This window comes from Rhinoderma darwinii, unplaced genomic scaffold, assembly GCF_050947455.1.
Source record: "Rhinoderma darwinii isolate aRhiDar2 unplaced genomic scaffold, aRhiDar2.hap1 Scaffold_138, whole genome shotgun sequence".
Taxonomy (NCBI): Eukaryota; Metazoa; Chordata; class Amphibia; order Anura; family Rhinodermatidae; genus Rhinoderma; species Rhinoderma darwinii.
The window spans coordinates 1,934,938-1,961,000 of record NW_027461966.1 but is presented as its reverse complement, the minus strand read 5'-3'; the positions used below and the strand labels follow the sequence as shown (position 1 = coordinate 1,961,000).

Here is a 26,063-nt window from a genome sequence, read left to right as displayed (position 1 = left end):
AGCAAAGCTCACTGCTATGTAACACTGTTCAGACAATGGTGGCTGACCCTGTTTATTGCAGGCATCGGGAAAACAGGCTCGGGCACTGTCTTTAATATTTACTTTAGTGTGCAAAAACAGTATAGTATGGGCAAGTAATCAGTGTCGGGACATTGAATAACTCACAAAGGGGCTCTTTTTAAATTTGATAAAAGGCGACTGTTCCCACCTAATGGGTTCAGGTGCAAGGGCTGCGACCCATAAATCAGCAACTATTGTGCCTGCAGGGCTGAGTAGGCCCTGAAGCCAGAGAGGGCCCATTGCTGTGGCGGTGGAGTGCAGGAACCTCCCCACAGATGATTGCTGTGAAAGAGGCAGCATTGGATGTAACAAGTGGAAGTTGCGTGAAGCCTCCCTGTTATTTAGTTGCTGAGACGATGGGTTACCCCTGTATCAGGGAAGAGTCCGAGCTCTGTCCCAAGGAAACCAAGCTGGAAAAACCCACTTACTGCATTGCCTGAAATTGCCGCCATTTTGTGTACTATTTTAAGTGACTGTGCCTCTCTGCTAAGAACAGTTTTTTGTATTTCCTTTTGGTCGATTTGCAAACATTACCGGCCTACTAAAAGAAACCTGCATCAAACCTGGGTTTCTTGTCATCATACTGCCAGTAACAATGCAAGGTCAAATACATTACTCGCCATCACTAGCCTCCCCTCATGCCAAATTCTATGGCCAAAAGGACCATAACAATTATATTCTATTGGAAATAAAAGGTGGATTTCTGACTTTAGAGAACAGAGGGTAAAATAATAGTCATGTTCCTCACCTCTGTACCTGAGATATGGTACAATTTGTAATGTAAAAATTAAGCCCTCATATGGCTGTGTCAATGAAAAAATAAAAGAGTTATGACTTTTGGAAGGCGTGGAAGAAAAAAACAAAAACATAAAAATGAAACTTAGCCTTGTCCTGAAAGGGTTAATCGAAGACTGAATAGCTATTAAAAATTATATTAAAAATAAAAGGGGAGTCCTGACTACAAAACAGCGGGTAAAGAACAGAGATGTTCCTCACCTCTGTACCTGAGATATGGTTGTGTTATACTAGATATTGTCTATAGAAGATATACATGTTAAAAACACATATATTCTGATGTATCAGGAAGATACTATCACACCTCTGCGGGTCTAGAACTCATATCTAGCCTGAGTGTTATCAGTAATTAATATAAATATTAATTACCTGTCTTGTGATTCCTATCTTGCTGCTGACAGGATTATATGTCACGTTCCTTCTTCTCACTGGGATCCGTCATCTGTAAAGAATCAAAGGTGTGATAATATGTTCCTGATACATGTTATAGACACTTATATGTATAACACACTAGGGCCATAATTATTTATCTGAGGTATAATGTACAAATAGAAAATAAAGAAAAAGACGACACTAAGGACCTGTTCACATCACCGCTGCCGTTCCGTTGAGGGATTCCGTCTGAGGTTTCCGTCGGGTTAACCCTTCAAAAATGAAACAAAATAACATGCCCCCCCCTTTCCTGTGCTGTATGGCTAAACCCCGTTGTCATAGGATACGGACAAAGACTGCCTCCTATTGCATCATTGGGATCTGCAGCTGACCACGGTCAAGAGACTGGTCGTCCAGCTGCTGAAACAATCTTGGAGGCACCCTTGGGTGATGCCAGGATTCCTGTGAGTGGTGAGTCACATTCATGTTTGGTTGCGTAGTCAAGCACAAATGTGTTGACGGATGTGGATTTGTTCTCTGTTATAAAGGACAACTTGGGCTTGTTTGGGTGGCAAAGGGTGGAGTATAAGCTCTGCCAGTAAAGCCAGTAGGTTAATACCCCGCCTGACTAGATGGTTTGTACAGATTAACCTTTTGTGGCTTATTATTCTGTGGTGTGGCTCCTCTGGGAATTTACCTGTCCACCAATATAGGGGACAAGATCCACAGACGAGAATTTGTGATATTTGGTTTCAGTGGATCACGTAATGGTGGACAAAGAGCGTATTGTGGACAAGAAGCTAAGTTTTGAGAGAGGGTCTGAGAAAAATTTCAAAGTGGTAAAGACCTGTACGATGTAACATGTCATTTAAAACGAGATAGCCTTGCTGTAAATATCACAGAGATGCTACATAAGTGTCAGGATTGTGAATAGACATGACGTCCTGGCTGGAGGTAATGTATATTCACTTTCAGGACACTTGAGTAACGTTATAATGTGTTTATGTGGCTGCACATAGCGATATAGCTATATCACTATGTGCTGTGTAAATGAATGGGGAGAAGTGTATGACGCTGATTGGTCATTGATTGGTCAGCGCCATACACTTCTCTCCACAATGCCCACTTGGTCAAAAAGTAAAACACGTCCAGTTGTCCATTAAGAAACTCATAAGCATGAAGCTAAAATAGGTCATAACTCCTTAAAAATGATCGTTTTTCTAAATAAAAAACACTGCTGTAATCGACATTACAGCGCCGATCATATTATGTAGACGATAGGCCACTTATAATGTGAGCCCAGAGCTAAGCAGAGCTGGGCAGAGGGCGGTCATGACGGGTCTGGACCTGCAAGGGGTCATTTAGAGGGGTATTTTGGTTATAGGTTGGTGGGTGGGTTTGAGTCAGGAATTGTGCTAGGGGGTTGTGAGCATTGGGGGTGGAGTTAATGGGATGTATATATAGTGGGATAAGCAGGGAAGCCATGTTATGGCTTGAAAAATTTTGTCAAGAATAGAGGTGTGCAGCCAGTGTCAGGGTAGCTGTTTTCTGGTCAGTTTTAGGGCCTAGAGTTATGGAGGGTTTAGAGCAGTTAATTGCTAGGGTTAGGGAGCAGGCAGCTGATAAGGGGCTGGAGTGTGTCCAGGAGCAGCTAGGGGCTTTAGCAGGCTACCCGGCGGGGCGTCCTCCCAGTCCTCTTGAACGCTTGAGCCCCTCTGCTTCCCCAGCCCCCCGGCGCAGACGGAGGAGTGTGACTCCCCCCTTACCTGTTTCCGCGGTAGTGGTCCCTGGTGTGACAGATCCGGTGGCTGGCGACGGTGGCGTTGTTCCGGTGTCGGGGACTGGAGCCATGGCGGTGTCGGGAGCGGCGGCAGCAGTGGAGAGGCCTGGAGTGAGAGGCCGAGGTGCGGTTCGCCGGGTGTCCAGTCGGGGTCAGCGCAGCACAGTCCGTGTGCCTGAGGAGCAACGTGGAGATGGACGTTGAGGGAAGCGGTGGTGCAGCGGCGGGGAGCAGTCCCCCTCCTTTCCAGTGTGGTGGGCTCGTTCAGGGAGCCTGTCAGTAGTTCTTCTGTGGGGCAGGAAGCAAGCCAGGACTCTGCGGCTGTCACGGTGAGTGCCTTCAGCGCTGCTAGAGCGCCATCTGCTGGGTCAGGGGCCAGTGTGCATAGTACACCCGTTAGCATGGGTGATTTGGCGCCATCTAGTCGCCGTTCGGAACATTGCAGTGTCGGTGGTAGGCCGGCGCCACCTGCTGTTCAGGAAAATTATTACATCGTGGTGGCAGGCCTGCGCCACCTCCTGGCCATTTTCGTTATAGCAGCAGTAGTGGTAGGTCTGCACTGACTTCTGAATATGTACAACATTTGCATCATCCAGCGCCTCCTGAGGGTGACGTTGGCCAGGTGGCAGGTGTTTTGTTTGTTTATTTGTTGTTCCAGGTGTCGTCAGGACGGGAGTCCGGTGTAGAAGCGGCCGATGCTTTGCGGCGGGCACTCGGGGTGCCTTGGATGCTCGGTCAGGAGACGGCTTTGGTGGATTCAGGACGGACAGCCCCGTTAGTGTTTGGCGACGGGCAGCCTTCTGGTGAGTCACGGCGTTTACACACCATACACGTGGGCAGTAATTTTAGTAAAGAAGAGGCTGGACGCAGCCTGCAAGGCTTAGGAGGGAAGCCTCCATGACGGACCTAGTAGGGAAAGGGTTAACTATGAGGGAGAGGTAGGGGGTGGAGGATGAGAGGAGGGAGGAGTTAGGGGGCCGTTACCAGGCTTCCCGCTGCTTTCGGCATTGAGCCGGAAGCAGCGGGAGGAGTAACACATACTAGTATAAGCTCCTCCGTTGTCCCGCTCTGTGCCATGTTGAAGGCCGACATACTTGCGCGGCTGCGTGCTGCAGCTGTTCACCACGGTCCCGGGTGGTTGGAGGAGACCGTGGCGGCACTCACCAGGATCCCGGACGCCGAATCGTCGCCACGTCAGGCACGGCACCCGAGGTCTGTTGCTGAAGGGGACAGGCTCCCCTCCCCCGGCCCCCTTCCTAGCAGTAATATGGCGGCGGGGGGGGAGTCGGCAACACCCGCTCCTGCTCAGAGGAGGCAGAGAGCGTCGCCAGGGGCGACGGTGACTCAGGCCGGGTCTACCCGTCGCTCCCGGCGGTCCCGCCCTCCAGAACGCCTCAGCCCTGAGGTGGTCCCGCGGATGCGGCGTCGCAGAGGGAGCCCTACAAAGGACGCTGCAGGCCAGGCAGCTGGGGGGGCCGCCTCTTCCCAGGCCCTGCGTCCTGGCAGGAATCCCCAGCCGCGACGGGGTCCGGCGGTAATCAGGGAGTCGCAGGCCGGGCTCCCTGTCACCCCTCCCCCATCGGATGCAAGATTTGGAGGACAATCTACGGCCGCCCCGCCTGGTGATGCTCCGGCCAGGGGGCAGGCTTCATCGGGATCGTCTAGACGGACACCTAGAGCTGCAGCGACGACGAGGCAACAGGTCCGGTCGGAAGTCTGGGTCCCAGCGGTCGGGCGGCAGGTTGCCGGCCCATCTGTCAGCGCGTCGTCGTTCCCGTGTAGGAGATGTCGGTGGGATGGCCAGTCGTCTGCGAGAGAGGAGCTGGAGGAAGGTGAACTGGACGTTTATCGGCGAGGTCAGGATGGTCCGGCTGACGGGAACACAGCGCCTGTGCAGCCCGGTGAGTGCATAACTCCGTCTTTGTCATATCCTGCGATTTTTATGTCGGGTGTCGGCGGGGGGGCTGCTAGCGTAGCGTCGGCGGCCGGTAGCGGCGCGGTCGGGCGTGACGACGCAGGTCTAGCGGACTTAGTGGGTTGCTTGCGGGAGCTGGTCGGGCGTCTAGATAAGGCGGCGGCTCCAGTAGTTACGGAGGTGTCCCCGGCGGTAGTTTGGGAAGGCCCCCGGGAAGTGGGATCGTTACAGGCGCGGCCCGGGATGGGGGCAAAAGAGGCGGTCGCGGTGTCAGTACAGACCGAGGCCCAAAAGGAAGGCGATAGGGTGCTTATTGATGATCGTGCTGGTGGGGGAGGTGTATGTTTGCTTCGAAGGTCCATTGGGGGCGCATTTAAAGCAGGAGGTGCGTGAGTGGATACGGAAGGACGAATATGTCGAGATTTTTTCTCTCCTGCCGCTTGCTAAATTCAATTTGGATAAGAGCAAGCGGGACGAGAGTAAGAAGGATGAGGAGGAACGTCGGCAGTATAGGCTTATCCCGCAGACGTTCGTCAATTGGTCGCAGGCGTTTGCCATATTAGCCAGTGTGATAGGGGAAAAGGCGCCGGAAAATTGTTCGGCGTTGTTTTGCTATTTTGATGCCATTGGGGAGGCTCATAGGGCGTATGGGGGGCAGGCGTGGCTAAGATACGACGAGCAATTCCGTCAGCGGAAAGCGGTTCGGCCGGCGATTCGGTGGTGGGACCAGAAGGATATTGCTCTCTGGTTAAGGGTTACGGCTCCGGTTAGGCAGTCCTTTCCCGGGAGCGTCGGCCAGGGAGGCCAGTCCAGTCAGGTCGGGCAAGGCGTCGGGGCAAAGCTGGGATTCTGCTGGCAATTCAACGATGGCCAGTGTAAGTTCGGGGCCACGTGCAAGTTCAAGCACGTGTGTTCAGAGTGTAATGGTGCATCCCACGGGGCTACAAAATGTATGCGAAAGAAGAGGTCAGGGAACCAGTCCTCCTCGGTTAGTCAAGGGGTTGTCACCGGTGAGGGTGGAAAGGATGGTCCCTTATCTAAATGAGTATCCGGATAGGGCGGCGGCCATGTTACTTTACGAAGGGTTTTGTGTTGGGTTTATTATTCCTCCGCCTCCTTATGAGGTCCCGGTTACGCGGAGGAACCTTAAGTCGGCATATTTGCATGCTCAGGTCGTGTCGGAAAAATTGTTTAAAGAGGTTTTGTTGGGTCGTATGGCGGGGCCTTTTGTTGATCAGCCAACAAAAGATTTAGTGGTGTCCCTGTTGGGTATTGTTCCAAAGTGCGAGCCTCGGAAATTTCGTTTGATTCAGCATTTATCGTTTCCCAGGGGTTCGTCAGTGAATGACGGGATTGATCACGAGTTGTGCTCCGTAGTGTATACCTCATTCGATAAGGCGGTGGGGTTAGTTCGGGCTGCGGGTCCCGGCGCGCTGTTAGCAACAACCGACATCGAGGCGGCTTTCAGGTTGTTGCCAGTTCATCCAAAGAGCCAACGGCTGTTGGGTTGTTTTTGGAATGGGGCTTTTTACGTGTATAGGTGCCTTCCGATGGGATGTTCCCTTTCTTGCGCATACTTCGAGGCATTTAGTAGCTTCGTTGAGTGGGTGACGAAGGGAGTAGCTGGGGTCGACTCTTTGATACATTACTTGGACGATTTCTTGTGCGTCGGCCCGGGGGGTTCGCCGGTTTGCGGTAATTTGCTTCATGCATTGCAGAAGGTGGCAGGGGATTTTGGGATCCCTTTGGCGCCAGAAAAGACTGAGGGCCCGGTATCGACTATTTGCTTTTTGGGTATTGAAATTGACTCGGTGGCAATGGAGTGTCGTCTTCCTGCGGATAAGTTGGGGGCTTTGATTCAGGAGGTACGCCGGGCTTGTAGGTTAAAGAAAATGACGCTGCGTGAGCTTCAGTCGTTGCTGGGGAAGTTGAATTTCGCTTGCCGGATTATGCCAATGGGGAGGGTATTTGGTAGACGTTTGGCGGCGGCAACGGCGGGGGTGCATGCGCCACATTATTTTGTGCGGCTCAAGGAGGAGCATCGAGCTGATCTGCAGGTATGGGATAACTTCTTGGGCCAGTATAACGGTCGCTCGCTATGGATGGCTCCGGCACAGGATACGAGTGATTTAAATATTTTTACGGATGCGGCGGGGGCGGGCGGTTTTGGAACGTACGGGGGAGGTCCGTGGTGCGCAGGTCAATGGCCGGCTAGCTGGGTGTCCAGTGGACTCACGCGGAATCTGGCCCTGCTCGAGCTGTTCCCCATCGTGGTTGCGGCGACCATTTGGGGGGACAGGCTCAGGGATAAGAAGGTTCGTTTTTACTGCGACAACATGGGGGTGGTGCTGGCCATTAATAACATCACGGCATCATCTCCGCCGGTAGTTCAGTTGTTGCGACATTTAGTGTTGGTGTGCTTGTCATTGAACGCGTGTGTGGTGGCGGTTCATGTGCCGGGGGTACGGAATTGTATCGCTGATGCTCTTTCTCGCTCGCAGTGGGACCGGTTTCGGCAATTGGCACCGGGAGCGGACCGTCTCGGTTTGGCTTGTCCGGAACATCTCTGGGATCTGGTCTCGGTCCCGTAGAACGATTGGTGGAAAGGTCTTTAGCGCGCACAACGTGGAGTGCTTATTCTGCTTGTTGGAGGCAGTGGGAGGAGTGGGTAAGAGAGTTGGGTGACGTCAACACGGATAGAGACAGGTTGGTGGCACTTTTGTACTGGTTAGGGGACGCCTGGGAGGCGGGGTTTTCTTTGGCAAAGGTTAATCGTTTCATGTCTGCGGTAGCATTTGGTTTTAAGTTGCGGGGCTTTCGGGATATATCTAAGGAATTTTTAGTGGGACAGGCTTTGAAGGGTCTGCGCCGAGGTAGGGTCGAGGCGGATTGTAGAAGGCCTGTGTCGTTTTCTCTTCTTAGCTCTTTGGGCGGATCATTAGCATCGGTCTGTCGTTCTTCGGCCGAGATGGAGTTGTTTCGGTTCGCATTTTCTTTGGCGTTCTTTGGGGCATTCAGAATTGGCGAGCTGGTGTCGCCTAGTACCAAGCGGGCAGGGGGGTTGAGACTGGGGGAGGTGAGCCTATATGCGGATCGGCTCGAGGTATGGTTGCGCCAGTCAAAAACTGACCAATTGGGAAAGGGAAAGCTGATAGTTTTGTTCGCCCTCCCGGGTTCGGCTATGTGCCCGGTCGCTTGCATGCGGGGTTTTGAGCCACGAGGGGGGTCTCCAGAGTTGCCATTGTTATGTCACGAGGATGGGTCATTTTTGTTCAGATTTCAATTTGGAGCTGTATTTAAAAAATGTTTGGCGGCGGTCGGTGTCGCGGCGGGCCCGTATTAATCTCATTCCTTCAGGATTGGCGCAGCAACAGAAGCAGGGCGCTGGGGGTTGGATGATGAAGGGGTGCGGCGCATCGGTCGTTGGGAGTCCAACAGATTTAGGTTTTATGTCCGCCCCCATCTGTTATGAGTCATGTTGTTAGCGGTTGAAAAATGTTTGTGTGTTGGTATCTAATTTTCTTTTCCGTTTCAGATACGCCTCCATGTCTGGTGTGGTTGTTGGGCCACTCTTACGTGCATTGGGGGGCTTTGAGGGCGGACGTCCGCCCGGACGGTCGCCAGTTGCGCATTCCGCGGCAGGATGCGGTTTTGCATTGGCTGGGATTTAGAGGTATGTCATGGAGCAGGGTGTTAGCGGAATTCCAGACATATTCCCGGCTGGATAGGGTTGCAGAGGTCTTGGTATTGCACGTGGGTGAGAATGACTTGGGGGTCCGCCCCTTTCGTGAGTTGGTGCGGGATATTAAACATGATATGTTGTGTTTGTGGGTTTCTTATCCCAGGTTGGTGATAGTGTGGTCGGACATTGTCCCAAGGAAACATTGGCGACTGGCTAGGTCAGTGGAACGAGTCAATAAGGCTCGCATTAAAGTTAATCGGGCGGTGTCCCGTTTTGTAGCCAAAAATGGGGGCATTTGCGTGCGACACAGGGATTTGGAGTCAGGAGTGGGGAACTACTGGAGGAGTGATGGGGTTCATTTGACCGAGGTTGGGATCAATCTGTGGAGCCTGGCAATAGCAGAGGGAATTGAAAGGGCGGTGGTGGTGTGGCGGAACTCACAGGCTTAAGGTGGTCAAGGCCTGTTTCGCTGTGGCGGGGGGAGTCCTTGAGGTCAGTCAGTACAAAATGGTGGGGGGGTCGCATCGGGGGTATGCGTCCCCCAAAAAAGGTACATGGTTGAAGACTTCATCGGGTGTTATCCCTTTGAAGTGGTCTTCTGGTGGTTGGAGCCATCTGCAGAGGTGAGCGGTGCCTCCGAGCTGGTTTACGGCTGGAGGTAATTGGTTGGTGGTGGTTGCAGATGGCTAACTCGGGGTGTTTAAAAAGGAATATCTAAAATGGCTTCAAGGACTTCCCCTGCTCGGATTAATGTTAACGTTAAATTGTTATTTATGATTCTGACCCATGTTGGGTCATGTGAATTATTAGAAGGAATTCTCTGGTTGGATTCCTAATTAGTTATCCGAATGTTTTGGATTTAAATGGTATTTTATAAAACTGTGAAATTAATAAACGGCTGCTGTGGCCATTTCACATCCAACCTCGGTGTCACGTGTCTTTTCTAAAAGGTGGGGGTGGAGGGATAGGACGGGATAAGTGAAGGTTCACTAACACACGACTCTACTTAGGCAGGTCATGAGAGTAGTCTAGTGGGGCAAGTACCTGTAGGTTGCGGTTCTACGGGGGATTTGTCAGTCACGAGTGGAGTTTGGGGAAATTTGTTAGATGGGTTACGTCAGTTGTTAGCTTCAGTTGATACTTCTCGTGGGTCAGAGCTAGCAGGTCCCATTGGAGCTTGGTCAGTGCAGGGACAGTTAGAGGGGGGTGCTCGTAGGGAGAGTACTGCGAGTGCTGAGGCAGGCTCTTCGTCATTTAACGCCTTAGATGCCGGGGTCCAGACAGAGAAGGTAGATGGGGCTAATAAGCCCTTGCCAGTTTTGGATACTGTAAAGGGGAGCATGTACATTCGCTTTGAAGGACCATTAGGGACCCACTTAAAGCCAGAGCTCCGTGAAAATATTTGGAAAAGGGAGAATTTGGATATTTTTACTTTATTGCCGTTGGAGCGATTTAGTGTGGAACGGTGGGAAAAGGGCAAGGAACATCGTAAGGAGGAGGATGATGAGAGAAGACGGTATAGGCTGATTCCGCGCACATTTGGGAATTGGCTACAAGCTTTTTCCATCATGGCTAGCGTTATAGGGGAGAAATGCCCAGAACATTGTTCCGGTTTATTTTATTACTTGAATTCTATTTGGGAGGCTTATAGAACGTATGAGGGTACTGCTTGGCTTAAATATGATGAGCAGTTTCGTCAGCGTATGGCGGTTCAGTCATCCCTGCGGTGGGATCATAAGGACATAAGCTTTTGGCTGCACCTTATGACTACACCAAAGGGGGCTGGTCAGGGGGGTCATGTTGAAGTCGCGAGTTTGCATAACCCCTTTCAGTCGTCACCCGGCGGGTCTAGATCAGCGAGTTCGTCGGGGAGTTTTAAGAAAGGGGTCTGCTGACTCTACAACGAGAGCACCTGTAAATGGGGAACTAATTGTGTCTATAGATACGAATGTGCCGGGTGTGGGGGTGGTAACCACCCCATCTTCAAGTGTTTTAAGCGGGCATGAGGAGGCACGGCGAAGCCAGGGGATGGTTCTGCTAAAGGAGGTGAGTCCAGTAAACCTCGACGCTATGACGCCTTGGCTAAAGAGGTACCCCGACAATGAGAGGGCGCAGCTGTTATTGAACGGTTTTGGGGACGGATTTAGGATTCCGTTCTCCCCGGGGGTGGGTGTTTTGATGGCTAATAATCTGCGTTCGGTACGTCATTTAATGAGGCGGTTCATTTGGTTAGGACGGCGGGGCAAGGGGCGCTTATGGCTAAGGTGGATGTGGAGTCTGCATTTCGCCTTTTGCCGGTGCACCCAGAATCCATGCACTTGCTGGGGTGCTCGTTTGATGGCCTTTTTTATATTGATAGGTGCCTTCCTATGGGGTGCTCTATTTCTTGTGCCTATTTCGAAGCCTTCAGCACGTTTTTGGAGTGGGTGGTCCATGAACGAGCCGGCTCTAAAGCAGTTATTCATTATTTGGATGACTTCTTTTGTGTGGGCCCTGCGGCTCGGCCGTCGTGTGCAATAGTGTTATGGGCAATGATGGATGTTTTTGTTGACTTTGGGGTTCTGTTGGCGTTTGAAAAAACCGAAGGACCAACCAGTACGATCTGTTTTTTGGGAATTGAAATTGATTCCCAGGCAATGGAATGTAGGTTGCCAGAGGCAAAACTTATTCATCTGCGAGCAACGGTGCAGGAGGCTCTGGTGAGAACAAAAATCACCCTGCGGCTCCTGCAATCTTTATTGAGGAAACTCAATTTTGCCTGTAGAATTATGCCCATGGGCCATGTTTTTTGTAGGCGCTTAGCACAAGCAACTGCTGGTGTTAGATGTCCCCACTATTTTATTCGCCTTGGCAAGGAGCATAAGGCGGATTTGAGGGTTTGGGATTCCTTTTTGGTAGAATATAACGGCGATCATTATGGATTGCAGAGGGAGTTTCGAATGTGGAGATGCAATTGTGTACTGATGCTTCCGCTTCTATCGGTTTCGGGGCGTATTTTCAGGGAAAATGGTGTGTTGGTACTTGGCCACTAGAGTGGAGGGAGTGTGGTTTGACGGGTAATCTTTGTTTTCTGGAGTTGTTTCCCATTCTTGTTGCAGTGGAAATTTGGGGACAGCTTTTGTCCAATCGGTCTGTGGTTTTTCACTGTGATAACATGGTGGTCGTGTGCGCTATTAATAGTTTGTCCGCCAATTCCCCCCCGGTAATCACAGTGCTACGCCAGTTGGTCCTGCTGTGTTTGAGATGGAACATTCTATTTAGGGCTCATCATGTTCCTGGAGTTTCCAATGACATTGCAGATGCTTTATCTCGATTGCAATGGGATAGTTTCCGTTGGCTAGCTCCAGAGGCGGAGAGGGATCTGGTTTATTGCCCCGAGCACCTTTGGAGGGTGGTGTCGCTCTTCTGATATGGTGGGCGAAGCGTTCGCTGGCCCCTGCTACGTGGGATGCTTATACCACGATCTGGGTGAGATGGTTCCAGCTGGAGGATTCGTGGTGTAGTCAAGGGAGTCCTTTTAGTGCCTTAGAGGGGATGTTTTGTTTTTTGTTATCTCTTATGCAGAGTGGATCTTCAGCTTCCTCTGTTGTTAAGTCGATAGCGGCACTTTCCTTTTTCTTTAAGTTAATTGGTTGTACGGATGTTACTAAGCATTTCTTGATACGGCGGGCTCTGCAGGGTTTTCAAAAAGGGCATGTCGGGCAGGATAAGCGTGGGCCCGTGTCTTTTGCAATGTTGGAGGGACTTTATTCTCAGTTGCACAGGATATCCCATTCAGATTATGAGAGGTTGTTGTTTCAATTGGCTTTCTCTTGGGCTTTCTATGGGACTTTTAGGGTTGGCGAATTTTGGTTAGTCCCTCAAAACGGGTGCAGGGCGGTATTCAAGTAACCGATGTGTTTTTTTCAGGATAGTGTGTTGAGAATAATGTTGTATCATTCAAAAACTGACAGGAATGGAAAAGGTTTTGAGATTTGTTTGACTTAAATTCATGAGGGGGAATCGTGCCCAGTGGGGTGTTTTCTGCATTTCATGGCTGTGTGTCCTCAGGGATTTTCCTCTTTGCTGGTGCATGCGGATGGTTCAGCGTTGTCCAGATATCAATTTATTGCTGTCTTTAAGAAATGCGTACAAGGGTTGGGCCTTTCACATCTGGATTACAGCTCTCGTTCTTTTAGGATTGGAGCTGCTACTGAGGCTTCTCGTTTTGGGCTCGACACTGCTTCAGTTAAGAGGATTGGCCGCTTGGAGTCCAGCCGCTTTCGTTCCTATGTTAGGCTGCATTTGCTGGAATGTTGATTTCTTTATCTTGGGTTTATTTTGTGTGGGGGGGATGTCATTCTTTTTCTGTGTGACTAATTTTCTGTTGCTTTCAGGTTCTGCAAAATGTGTGGTTTGGCTTCTTGGCCATTCCTATATTTACTGGGCTGAAAGGAGTGCCCGTGTGCGTCCGAATGGTAGGTATTTGGGTTTAGATGCGGATGAGGTGGAGGTACACTGGTTCGGAGTTTGTGGCCTGACCTGGGATCAGGTAAGGCCTTTGTTTCAGGATGCGGTTAGGTCCTGGGGTCTACCTGACATCTTGATAATTCATGCAGGGGGTAATGACATCGGGAGTTATCCCATGCGGAACCTCATTAAGACCATTGAGAGGGACTTCTTATGTTTTGTAGACACCCATCCTGGGCTTTTGATTATCTGGTCCAAAATTGTACAGTGGGTAAAATAGTGCAATGCGCAGTCAGTGTCGGCGCTGAATAGGACCAGAGTTAAGATTAATAAGACAGTGGCCAAGTTTATTCGCCTAAATGGTGGGTTGTTAGTTCATCACCGACTGTTGGAGGATCGGGGCGCGTACATTGGAAAGGATGGGGTTCACTTAACGGATGTGGGCCTGGATGTTTTTAATTTTGGCCTCCAAGAAGGCCTGGAGTTGGGTTTCCAAATGTGGCGGCGCATGAAAATTTAAGGAGTCAAGTTTTCATGCTGTGGCGGGTCCTTGGCAACGCTATTTATGTTTTTATATATTGCTGTCTTTGACGCAATATATTGGTTTTATTTTAAAGCTATGGATTTGGGCTTCTCTAAGGGGCGGACCCTGGGAAGCGTGGTGCTTTAGCATACTCGTGGTGACGCCACTGTAGCTTATATGGTCACGGCTAGTGGTTTAAGGGTATTGCTTTATTTATGTTTTGGAGGTTGTCAAGGACTTAGCCACATAATGTTAATATGTTAATTATGTTTATGATATGTTTATACTTGTTTTTTATATATTCTCAGGTTCTGTAAAAGAAATCATCTAATAAAGCTGTGACAAGCACCTTCCAATTTTAATTGTGTCGTATATTTATTAGATAGGAGGGTGTTTGTGTGGCCCCTTGTCGCCCTTGTACCGTCATGTGAGCCCAGAGCTAAGCAGAGCTGGGCAGAGGGCGGTCATGACGGGTCTGGGCATGCAAGGGGTCATTTAGAGGGGTATTTTGGTTATAGGTTGGTGGGTGGGTTTGAGTCAGGAATTGTGCTAGGGGGTTGTGAGCATTGGGGGTGGAGTTAAGGGGATGTTTATATAGTGGGATAAGCAGGGAAGTCATTTTATGCCTTGAAAAATTTTGTCCCGCCTGCCGTCCCGTTAATTTTTCTTTTGAGCGGAGATGAGCGGTCACTATATGCATATACACTTCCATTGCGATGCTGCCACCTAGTGGCCAGGAAGCATTTTTATGTGTTGTTTTAGTCACAGGACCTGTACTTACATGTTCTGAGCTGTGCAGATGCTCACGTCAGTAAAGCTCACTGCTATGTAACACTGTTCAGACAATGGTGGCTGACCCTGTTTATTGCAGGCACCGGGAAAACCGGCTCGGGCACTGTCTTTAATATTTACTTTAGTGTGCAAAAACAGTGTAGTATGGGCAAGTAATCAGTGTCGGAACATTGAATAACTCACAAAGGGGCTGTTTTTAAATTTGATAAAAGGCGACTGTTCCCACCTAATGGGTTCAGGTGCAAGGGCTGCGACCCATAAATCAGCAACTATTGTGCCAGCAGGGCTGAGTAGGCCCTGAAGCCAGAGAGGGCCCATTGCTGTGGCAGTGGAGTGCAGGAACCTCCCCACAGATGATTGCTGTGAAAGAGGCAGCATTGGATGTAATAAGTGGAAGTTGCGTGAAGCCTCCCTGTTGTTTAGTTGCTGAGACGATGGGTTACCCCTGTATCAGGGAAGAGTCTGAGCTCTGTCCCAAGAAAACCAAGCTGGTAAAACCCCATTTCCTGCATTGCCTGAAATTGCCGCCATTTTGTGTAATATTTTAAGTGACTGTGCCTCTCTGCTAAGAACAGTTTTTTGTATTTACTTTTGGTCGTTTTGCAAACATTACCGGCCTACTAAAAGAAACCTGCATCAAACCTGGGTTTCTTGTCATCATACTGCCAGTAACAATGCAAGGTCAAATACATTACTCGCCCTCACTAGCCTCCCCTCATGCCAAATTTTATGGCCAAAAGGACCATAACAATTTTATTCTATTTGAAATAATAGGTGGATTTCTGACTTTAGAGAACAGAGGGTAAAATAATAGACATGTTCCTCACCTCTGTACCTGAGATATGGTACAATTTGTCCCGTAAAAATTAAGCCCTCATATGGCTGTGTCAACGAAAAAATAAAAGAGTTATGACTTTTGGAAGGCGGGGAAGAAAAAAACAAAAACATAAAAATGAAACTTAGCCTGGTCCTGAAAGGGTTAATCTAAGACTGAATAGCTATTAAAAATTATATTAAAAATAAAAGGGGAGTTCTGACTACAAAAAAGAGGGTAAAGAACAGAGATGTTCCTCACCTCTGTACCTGAGATATGGTTGTGTTATACTAGATATTGTCTATAGAAGATATACATGTTAAAAACACATATATTCTGATGTATCAGGAAGATACTATCACACCTCTGCGGGTCTAGAACTCATATCTAGCCTGAGTGTTATCAGTAATTAATATAAATATTAATTACCTGTCTTGTGATTCCTTTCTTGCTGCTGACAGGATTATATGTCACGTTCCTTCTTCTCACTGGGATCAGTCATCTGTAAAGAATCAAAGGTGTGATAATATGTTCCTGATACATGTTATAGACACTTATATGTATAACACACTAGGGCCATAATTATTTATCTCAGGTATAATGTACAAATAGAAAATAAAGAAAAAGACGACACTAAGGACCTGTTCACATTACCGTTGCCCTTCCGTTGAGGGATTCCGTCTGAGGTTTCCGTCGGGTTAACCCCTCAAAAATGAAACAAAATAACATGCCCCCCCTTTCCTGTGCTGTATGGCTAAACCCCGTTGTCATAGGATACGGACGAAGACTGCCTCCTATTGCATCATTGGGATCTGCAGCTGACCACGGTCAAGAGACTGGTCGTCCAGCTGCTGGAACAATCTTGGAGGCACCCTTGGGTGATGCCAGGATTCCTGTGAGTGGTGAGTCACATTCATGTTTGGCTGCGTAGTCAAGCACAAATGTGTTGACGGATGTGGATTTGTTCTCTGTTTTAAAGGACAACTTGGGCTTGTTTGGGTGGCAAAGTGTGGAGTATAAGCTCTGCCAGTAAAGCCAGTAGGTTAATACCCCGCCTGACTAGATGGTTTGTACAGATTAACCTTTTGTGGCTTATTATTCTGTTGTGTGGCTCCTCTGGGAATTTACCTGTCCACCAATATAGGGGACAAGATCCACAGACGAGAATTTGTGATATTTGTTTCAGTGGATCACGTAATCGTGGACAAAGAGCGTATTGTGGACAAGAACCTTAGTTTTGAGAGAGGGTCTGAGAAAAATGTGGTAAAGACCTGTACGATGTAACCTGTCATTTAAAACGAGATAGCCTTGCTGTAAATATCACAGAGACGCTACATAAGTGTCAGGATTGTGAATAGACATGACGTCCTGGCTGGAGGTAATGTATATTCACATTCAGGACACTTGAGTAACGTTATAATGTGTTTATGTGGCTGCACATAGCGATATAGCTATATCACTATGTGCTGTGTAAATGAATGGGAAGAAGTGTATGACGCTGATTGGTCAATGATTGGTCAGCGCCATACACTTCTCTCCACAACGCCCACTTGGTCAAAAAGTAAAACACGCCCAGTTGTCCATTAAGAAACTCATTAGCATGAAGCTAAAATAGGTCATAACTCCTTCAAAAATGATTGTTTTTCTAAATAAAAAACACTGCTGTAATCTACATTACAGCGCCGATCATATTATGTAGACGATAGGCCACTTATAATGTGAGCCCAGAGCTAAGCAGAGCTGGGCAGAGGGCGGTCATGATGGGTCTGGACCTGCAAGGGGTCATTTAGAGGGGTATTTTTGGTTATAGGTTGGTGGGTGGGTTTGAGTCAGGAATTGTGCTAGGGGGTTGTGAGCATTGGGGGTGGAGTTAATGGGATGTATATATAGTGGGATAAGCAGGGAAGCCATGTTATGGCTTAAATTTTTTTGTCAAGAATAGAGGTGTGCAGCCAGTGTCAGGGTAGCTGTTTTCTGGTCAGTTTTAGGGCCTAGAGTTATGGAGGGTTTAGAGCAGTTAATTGTTAGGGTTAGGGAGGAGGCAGCTGATAAGGGGCTGGAGTGGGTCCAGGAGCAGCTAGGGGCTTTAGCAGGCTCCCCGGCGGGGCATCCCCCCAGAGCCCGGCGTTCACAGCCTCTTGAACGCTTGGGCCCCTCTGCTTCCCCAGCCCCCCGGCGCAGACGGAGGAGTGTGACTTCCCCCTTACCTGTTTCCGCGGTAGTGGTCCCTGGTGTGACAGATCCGGTGGCTGGCGACGGTGGCGTTGTTCCGGTGTCGGGGACTGGAGCCATGGCGGTGTCGGGAGCGGCAGCAGCAGTGGAGAGGCCTGGAGTGAGAGGCCGAGGTGCGGTTCGCCGGGTGTCCAGTCGGGGTCAGCGCAGCACAGTCGGTGTGCCTGAGGAGTCACGTGGAGATGGACGTTGAGGGAAGCGGTGGTGCAGCGGCGGGGAGCAGTCCCCCTCCTTTCCAGTGTGGTGGGCTCGTTCAGGGAGCCTGTCAGGAGTTCTTCTGTGGGGCCGGAAGCAAGCCAGGACTCTGCGGCTGTCACGGTGAGTGCCTTCAGCGCTGCTAGAGCGCCATCTGCTGGGTCAGGGGCCAGTATGCTTAGTACACCCGTTAGCATGGGTGATTTGGCGCCATCTAGTCGCCGTTCGGAACTTTGCAGTGTCGGTGGTAGGCTAGCGCCACCTGCTGTTCAGGAAAATTATTACATCGTGGTGGCAGGCCTGCGCCACCTCCTGGCCATTTTCGTTATAGCAGCAGTAGTGGTAGGTCTGCACTGACTGCTGAATATGTACAAAATGTGCATCATCCAGCGCCTCCTGAGGGTGACGTTGGCCAGGTAGCAGGTGTTTTGTCTGTTTATTTGCCGTTCCAGGTGTTGTCGGGACGGGAGTCCGGTGTAGAAGCGGCCGATGCTTTGCGGCGGGCACTCGGGGTGCCTAGGATGATCGGTCAGGAGACGGCTTCGGTGGATTCAGGACGGATGGCCCCGTTAGTGTCTGGCGACGGGCAGCCTTCTGATGAGTCACAGCGTTTACACACCATACACGTGGGCAGTAATTTTAGTAATGAGAGTAGTCTAGTGGGGCAAGTACCTGTAGGTTGCGGTTCTACGGGGGATTTGTCAGTCACGAGTGGAGTTTGGGGAAATTTGTTAGATGGGTTACGTCAGTTGTTAGCTTCAGTTGATACTTCTCGTGGGTCACAGCTAGCAGGTCCCGTTGGAGCTTGGTCAGCGCAGGGACAGTTAGAGGGGGGTTCTCGTAGGGAGAGTACTGCGAGTGCTGAGGAAGGCTCTTCGTCATTTAACGCCTTATATGCCGGGGTCCAGACGGAGAAGGTAGATGGGGCTAATAAGCCCTTGCCAGTTTTGGATACTGCAAAGGGGAGCATGTACATTTGCTTTGAAGGACCATTAGGGGCCCACTTAAAGCCAGAGATCCGTGAAAAGATTTGGAAAAGGGAGAATTTGGATATTTTTACTTTATTGCCGTTGGAGCGATTTAGTGTGGAACGGTGGGAAAAGGGCAAGGAACATCGTAAGGAGGAGGATGAGGAGAGAAGACGGTATAGGCTGATTCCACGCACATTTGGGAATTGGCTACATGCTTTTTCCATCATGGCTAGCATTATAGGGGAGAAATGCCCAGAACATTGTTCCGGTTTATTTTGTTACTTGGATTCTATTTGGGAGGCTTATAGAACGTATGGGGGAACTCCTTGGCTTAAATATGACGAGCAGTTTCGTCAGCGTATGGCGGTTCAGTCATCCCTGCGGTGGGATCATAAGGACATAAGCCTTTGGATGCGCCTTATGACTACACCAAAGGGGGCTGGTCAGGGGGGTCATGTTGAAGTCGCGGGTTTGCATAACCCCTTTCAGTCCTCACCCGGCGGGTCTAGATCAGCGGGTTCATCGGGGAGTTTTAAAAAAGGGGTCTGCTGACTCTACAACGAGAGCAAATGTAAATGGGGAACTAATTGTGTCTATAGACACGAATGTGCCGGGTGTAGGAGTGGTAACCACCCCGTCTTCAAGTGTTTTAAGCGGGCACGAGGAAGCACGACGAAGCCAGGGGATGGTTCTGCTAAAGGGGGTGAGTCCAGTGAACCTCGACGCTATGACGCCTTGGCTAAAGAGGTACCCCGACAATGAGAGGGCACAGCTATTATTGAACGGTTTTGTGGACAGATTTAGGATTCCGTTCTCCGCGGGGGTGGGTGTTTTGATGGCTAATAATCTGCGTTCGGTGCGGGATCATCCAGAAGTGGTACGAGACAAGTTGCGGAAGGAAGTTTTGTTGGGTAGAATGTTAGGCCCCTTTTCTGATGTTCCTATTTCCAATTTGCGTGTCTCCCCGCTGGGGATTGTCCCCAAGAAGGAGGCGGGTAAATTTCGGCTTATACATCATTTATCTTATCCGAAGGGTTCTTCGGTAAATGATGATATCGATGAGTCTTTGACGCGGGTTTCCTATACGTCATTTGATGAGGCGGTTCATTTGGTTAGGACGGCGGGGCAAGGGGCGCTTATGGCTAAGGTGGATGTGGAGTCTGCATTTTGCCTTTTGCCGGTGCACCCAGATTCCATGCACTTGCTGGGGTGCTCGTTTGATGGCCTTTTTTATATTGATAGGTGCCTTCCTATGGGGTGCTCTATTTCTTGTGCCTATTTCGAAGCCTTCAGCATGTTTTTGGAGTGGGTGGTCCGTGAACGAGCCGGCTCTAAAGCAGTTATTCATTATTTGGATGACTTATTTTGTGTGGGCCCTGCGGCTCGGCCGTTGTGTGCAATATTGTTATGGGCAGTGATGGATGTTTTTGTTGACTTTGGGATTCCGTTGGCATTTGAAACAACAGAAGGACCAACCACAACAACCTGTTTTTTGGGAATTGAAATTGATTCCCAGGCAATGGAATGTAGGTTGCCAGAGGCAAAACTTATTGATCTGCGGGCAACGGTGCAGGAGGCTCTGGTGAGAACAAAAATCACCCTGCGGCTCCTTCAATCTTTATTGGGGAAACTCAATTTAGCCTGAAAGAATTATGCCCATGGGCCGTGTTTTTTGTAGGCACTAAGCACAAGCAACTGCTGGTGTTAGATGTCCCCACCATTTTATTCGCCTTGGCAAGGAGCATAAGGCGGATTTGAGGGTTTGGGATTCCTTTTTGGTAGAATATAACGGCAGATCATTATGGATTGCAGAGGGAGTTTCGAATGTGGAGATACAATTGTGTACTGATGCTTAAGTTTCTATCGGTTTCGGGGCGTATTGTCAGGGAAAATGGTGTGTTGGTACTTGGCCACTAGAGTGGAGGGAGTGTGGTTTGAAGGGTAATCTTTGTTTTCTGGAGTTGTTTCCCATTCTTGTTGCGGCGGAAATTTGGGGACCGCTTTTGTCCAATCGGTCAGTGGTTTTTCACTGTGATAACAAGGCGGTCGTGTGCGCTATTAATAGTTTGTCCGCCAATTCCCCCACGGTGATCACAGTGCTACGCCAGTTGGTCCTGCTTTGTTTGAGATGGAACATTCTATTTAGGGCTCATCATGTTCCTGGAGTTTTCAATGACATTGCGTATGCTTTATCTCGATTTCAGTGGGATTGTTTCCGTTGGCTACCTCCAGAAGCGGAGAGGGATCCGGTTTCTTGCCCCGAGCACCTTTGGAGGGTGGTGTCGCTCGTCTGATATGTTGGGCGAAGCGTTCGCTGGCCCCTGCTACGTGGGATGCTTATACCAAGATCTGGGTGAGATGGTTCCAGCTGGAGGATTCGTGGTGTAGTCAAGGGAGTCCTTTTAGTGCCTTAGAGGGGATGTTTTGTTTTTTGTTATCTCTTATGGAGAGTGGATTTTCAGCTTCCTCTGTTGTTAAGTCGGTAGCAGCAGTTTCCTTTTTCTTTAAGTTAATTGGTTGTACGGATGTTACTAAGCATTTTTTGATACAGCGGGCTCTGCAGGGTTTTCAAAAAGGGCATGTCGGGCAGGATAAGCGTGGGCCCGTGTATTTTGCAATGTTGGAGGGACATTTTCTCAGTTGCACAGGATATCCCATTCAGATTATGAGAGGTTGTTGTTTCAATTGGCTTTCTCTTGGGCTTTCTATGGGGCTTTTAGGGTTGGCGAATTGGTTAGTCCCTCAAAACGGGTGCAGGGCGGTATTCAAGTAACCGATGTGTTTTTTTCAGGATAGTGTGTTGAGAATAATGTTGTATCATTCAAAAACTGACAGGAATGGAAAAGGTTTTGAGATTTGTTTGACTAAAATTCATGAGGGGGAATCGTGCCCAGTGGGGTGTTTTCTGCGTTTCATGGCTGTGTGTCCTCAGGGATTTTCCTCTTTGCTGGTGCATGCGGATGGTTCAGCGTTGTCCAGATATCAATTTATTGCTGTCTTTAAGAAATGCGTACAAGGGTTGGGCCTTTCACATCTGGATTACAGCTCTCATTCTTTTAGGATTGGAGCTGCTACTGAGGATTCTCGTTTTGGGCTCGACACTGCTTCAGTTAAGAGGATTGGCCGCAGGGAGTCCAGCCGCTTTCGTTCCTATGTTAGGCTGCATTTGCTGGAATGTTGATTTCTTTATCTTGGGTTTATTTTGTGTGGGGGGGATGTCATTCTTTTTCTGTGTGACTAATTTTCTGTTGCTTTCAGGTTCTGCCAAATGTGTGGTTTGGCTTCTTGGCCATTCCTATATTTACTGGGCTGAAAGGAGTGCCCGTGTGCGTCTGAATGGTAGGTATTTGGGTTTAGATCCGGATGAGGTGGAGGTACACTGGTTCGGAGTTTGTAGCCTGACCTGGGATCAGGTAAGGCCTTTGTTTCAGGATGCGGTTAGGTCCTGGGGTCTACCCGACATCTTGATAATTCATGCAGGGGGTAATTACATCGGGAGTTATCCCATGCGGAACCTCATTAAGAACATTAAGAGGGACTTCTTATGTTTTGTAGACACCCATCCTCGGCTTTTGATTATCTGGTCCGAAATTGTACAGCGGGTAAAATGGCGCAATGCGCAGTCAGTGTCGGCGCTGAATAGGACCAGAGTTAAGATTAATAAGACAGTGGCTAAGTTTGTTCACCTAAATGGTGGGTTGGTAGTTCATCACCGACTATTGGAGGATCGGGGCGCGTACATTGGAAAGGATGGGGTTCACCTAACGGATGTGGGCCTGGATGTTTTTAATTTTGGCCTCCAAGAAGGCCTGGAGTTGGGTTTTCAAGTGTGGCGGCGCATGAAAATTTAAGGAGTCAAGTTTTCATGCTGTGGCGGGTTCTTGGCAACGCTATTTATGTTTTTATATATTGCTGTCTTTGACACAATATATTGGTTTTATTTTAAAGCTATGGATTTGGGCTTCTCTAAGGGGCGGACCCTGGGAAGCGTGGTGCTTTAGCATACCCGTGGTGACGCCACTGTAGCTTATATGGTCACGGCTAGTGGTTTAAGGGTATTGCTTTATTTATGTTTTGGAGGTTGTCAAGGCCTTAGCCACATAATGTTAATATGTTAATTATGTTTATGATATGTTTATACTTGTTTTTTATATATTCTCAGGTTCTGTAAAAGAAATCATCTAATAAAGCTGTGACAAGCACCTTCCAATTTTAATTGTGTCGTTGTATATTTATTAGATAGGAGGGTGTTTGTGTGGCCCCTTGTCGCCCTTGTACCGTCATGTGGTGACAGAGCCTCTTTAAGGGTTCACGGTTATGGCTCATTTTTTTTGTCAGCGCTTCCCTGAAAAGGGCGCTGTACTCTTTGCATGCTTAGATAATGTAGCATATTTAGTGCACACAAGCTGCATGGAGGTGCAGCTTGGTGGTGCTATGATGAGAAATTCAGGTGTCGTTTGTCATTATGTCCGGAGATTGGCTGGGCATCCAAGGCAATCAGTGTTTGGAATCAGCTCATCCTGTATCAGCGACATCCTCAATCCTCTCTAGAAGGAGTCATTTCCTCTGGATCCGTATCCTTGGGCATTGGCTAGAGTGCCCAAACAAGTGTCTCCATGCAGATGATTGCTGTGATAGAGACAGCGTTGAATATAACAGGTGGAAGTTGCCTGGGGCCTCCCTACGATTGAGTTGCTGAGGCGGTGGGTGGAAGTTGCCTGGACCTCCCCATAAAAGCGATAAGTTGAAGGGTAAGAAAGAGGAAAAGCCCCGATTTGAAGTGGATGTTAGTACTGTATCAGTGAGGAGCCCAAGCTCCGTCCAAAGGTAGGCAAGCTGGTGAGCCTGCATTGCCTGAAATTGTGGCCATTTTGTATAGATTCTAGCCTACTAAAAGGATTTGCATCAAATCTGGTATTCTTGTCATCATTTCATGACTAACCCTGCGAGCACTTAACTGATACCCGCTCCTAAATTTTTTGGCATAGTTGGCAGGATAGTCACAGCCCAGGAAAGATGGCATGCTGTATGGAGTGCCCAAGGAGTGAGCAGAGGGCACGGCAGGAAGGTTTACATGATGAATTTCACAGAGAGTATAGTCGGAGTTCCATTGGAGGGTAAGCTAGTGCCGGAGTTGCAGTCATGAGTACGCTCTTGCCAAGTGCACCTTTGGCTGCATTTCTGTAACTGTAATGAGCCACAAGGAAGCGTTCAAGAGGCGGGTAGAGAGGAGTCTCCCAGCAAGAGAAAGACGAGGCTGAGACAAAGAAGGGAGTCCTGGGACCTTGAGTATGAGACTGCAATTGTTAAGTATGTGCCTCACCTGTGAGAGACTGTAACCACTAAGCTTTGAACCTTATGCATGTTTAACACTGTATTTCATTTATAGGTCCAGGACTAGAGGAGATGAGCGGTCACTATATGCATATATACTTCCATTGCGATGCTGCCACCTAGTGGCCAGGAAGCATTTTTATGTGTTGTTTTAGTCACAGGACCTGTGCTTACATGTTCTGAGCTGTGCAGATGCTCACATCAGCAAAGCTCACTGCTATGTAACACTGTTCAGACAATGGTGGCTGACCCTGTTTATTGCAGGCACCGGGAATACCGGCTCGGGCACTGTCTTTAACATTTACTTTAGTGTGCAAAAACAGTGTAGTATGGGCATGTAATCAGTGTCGGAACATTGAATAACTCACAAAAGGCTGTTTTTAAATTTGATAAAAGGCGACTGATCCCACCTAATGGGTTCAGGTGCAAGGGCTGCGACCCATAAATCAGCAACTATTGTACCAACAGGGCTGAGTAGGCCCTGAAGCCAGAGAAGGGCCCATTGCCGTGGCGGTGGAGTGCAGGAACCTCCCCACAGATGATTGCTGTGAAAGAGGCAGCATTGGATTTAACAAGTGGAAGTTGCGTGAAGCCTCCCTGTTATTTAGTTGCTGAGACGATGGGTTACCCCTGTATCAGGGAAGAGTCCGAGCTCTGTCCCAAGGAAACCAAGCTGGTAAAACCCAATTTCCTGCATTGCCTGAAATTGCCGCCACTTTGTGTAATATTTTAGGTGACTGTGCCTCTCTGCTAAGAACAGTTTTTTGTATTTCCTTTTGGTCGTTTTGCAAACATTACCGGCCTACTAAAAGAAACCTGCATCAAACCTGGGTTTCTTGTCATCATACTGCCAGAAACAATGCAAGGTCAAATACATTAGAAAAATGGACAAAAGTAGATGGTCCAGCGTAGTCAAGTTTAAAACAGAGTGTAGTTCCAAAGTGCCTACGCGTTTCAGACGTATACCACGTCCTTCCTAAAAGCTATCCAGCACAGTGGAGCTGTCCAGCAAAAGTGGTGCTGAAACAGAGAGTCGGTGATAGAACATCACTGCTCTAATAGTAAGTTGTGTACTTACAGCATTGTTTGTTAGATAGTTATCAATGATAGGATGAGGATAACAATGATCCAATTTTACCCTTGAGTAGTGGATAGAGTATTAATGCTTATTTTTGTTTATTAGGCTGTCGGATATGAACCTCTGCAATACTCAAATCGAGATATTAAAACATAAATAGACGCTAAAAAATACATCATTTAAATAGTTTAATACAATACATGAATACATGAACTGGAAAAAAGGGAATTATATACTGGTCTTTAAGTGTAATTGGTGTTGAAAAAAATCTTTGTATAATAAACCGCCATTTGATTAATAAGGAATGTGATGGTGGAGGGACCCGTTGGTACAGACAGTTAGGTGTCATCTGTAAAGGCCGTGAACATTGACAGGTATTATTAATTATTAGACTATATTAAATTCTGCCGATAATTTCATAGATTCTTTTACTAATAATTGAACAATAATTCTGGTCCTGAGAGGGTTAATCTAAGACTGAATAGCTATTAAAAATTATATTAAAAATAAAAGGGGAGTCCTGACTACAAAACAGAGGGTAAAGAACAGAGATGTTCCTCACCTCTGTACCTCAGATATGGTTGTGTTATACTAGATATTGTCTATAGAAGATATACATGTTAAAAACAAATATATTCTGATGTACCAGGAAGATACTTTCACACCTCTGCGGGTCTAGAACTCATATCTAGCCTGAGTGTTATCAGTAATTAATATAAATATTAATTACCTGTCTTGTGATTCCTTTCTTTCTGCTGACAGGATTATATGTCATGTTCCTTCTTCTCACTAGGATCAGTCATCTGTAAAGAATCAAAGGTGTGATAATATGTTCCTGATACATGTTATAGACACTTATATGTATAACACACTAGGGCCATAATTATTTATCTCAGGTATAATGTACAAATAGAAAATAAAGAAAAAGACGACACTAAGGACCTGTTCACATCACCGCTGCCCTTCCGTTGAGGGATTCCGTCGGAGGTTTCCGTCGGGTTAACCCCTCAAAAATGAAACAAAATAACATGTCCCCCCTTGCCTGTGCTGTATGGCAAAACCCCGTTTTAT

At 48.3% G+C, this 26,063-nt stretch overlaps 1 long non-coding RNA gene across 5 annotated transcripts in view; it reads right to left on the bottom strand.

Annotated features, from left to right (window-relative positions):
* Positions 1-1,230: 1,230 nt before the first annotated feature.
* The window catches only part of LOC142699153 (uncharacterized), a 193,206-nt gene continuing 168,373 nt past the window's right edge, over positions 1,231-26,063 (bottom strand). For 4 of the 5 annotated variants that reach the window (XR_012866036.1, XR_012866037.1, XR_012866038.1 and 1 more), the window contains 2 exons: positions 15,612-15,684; positions 1,231-1,297 (listed from right to left, as the gene is read on the bottom strand). This is a non-coding gene — a long non-coding RNA (uncharacterized LOC142699153). The remainder of the gene's footprint in view (positions 1,298-15,611; positions 15,685-26,063) is intronic. The other variant, XR_012866039.1, reaches the window with a different exon arrangement.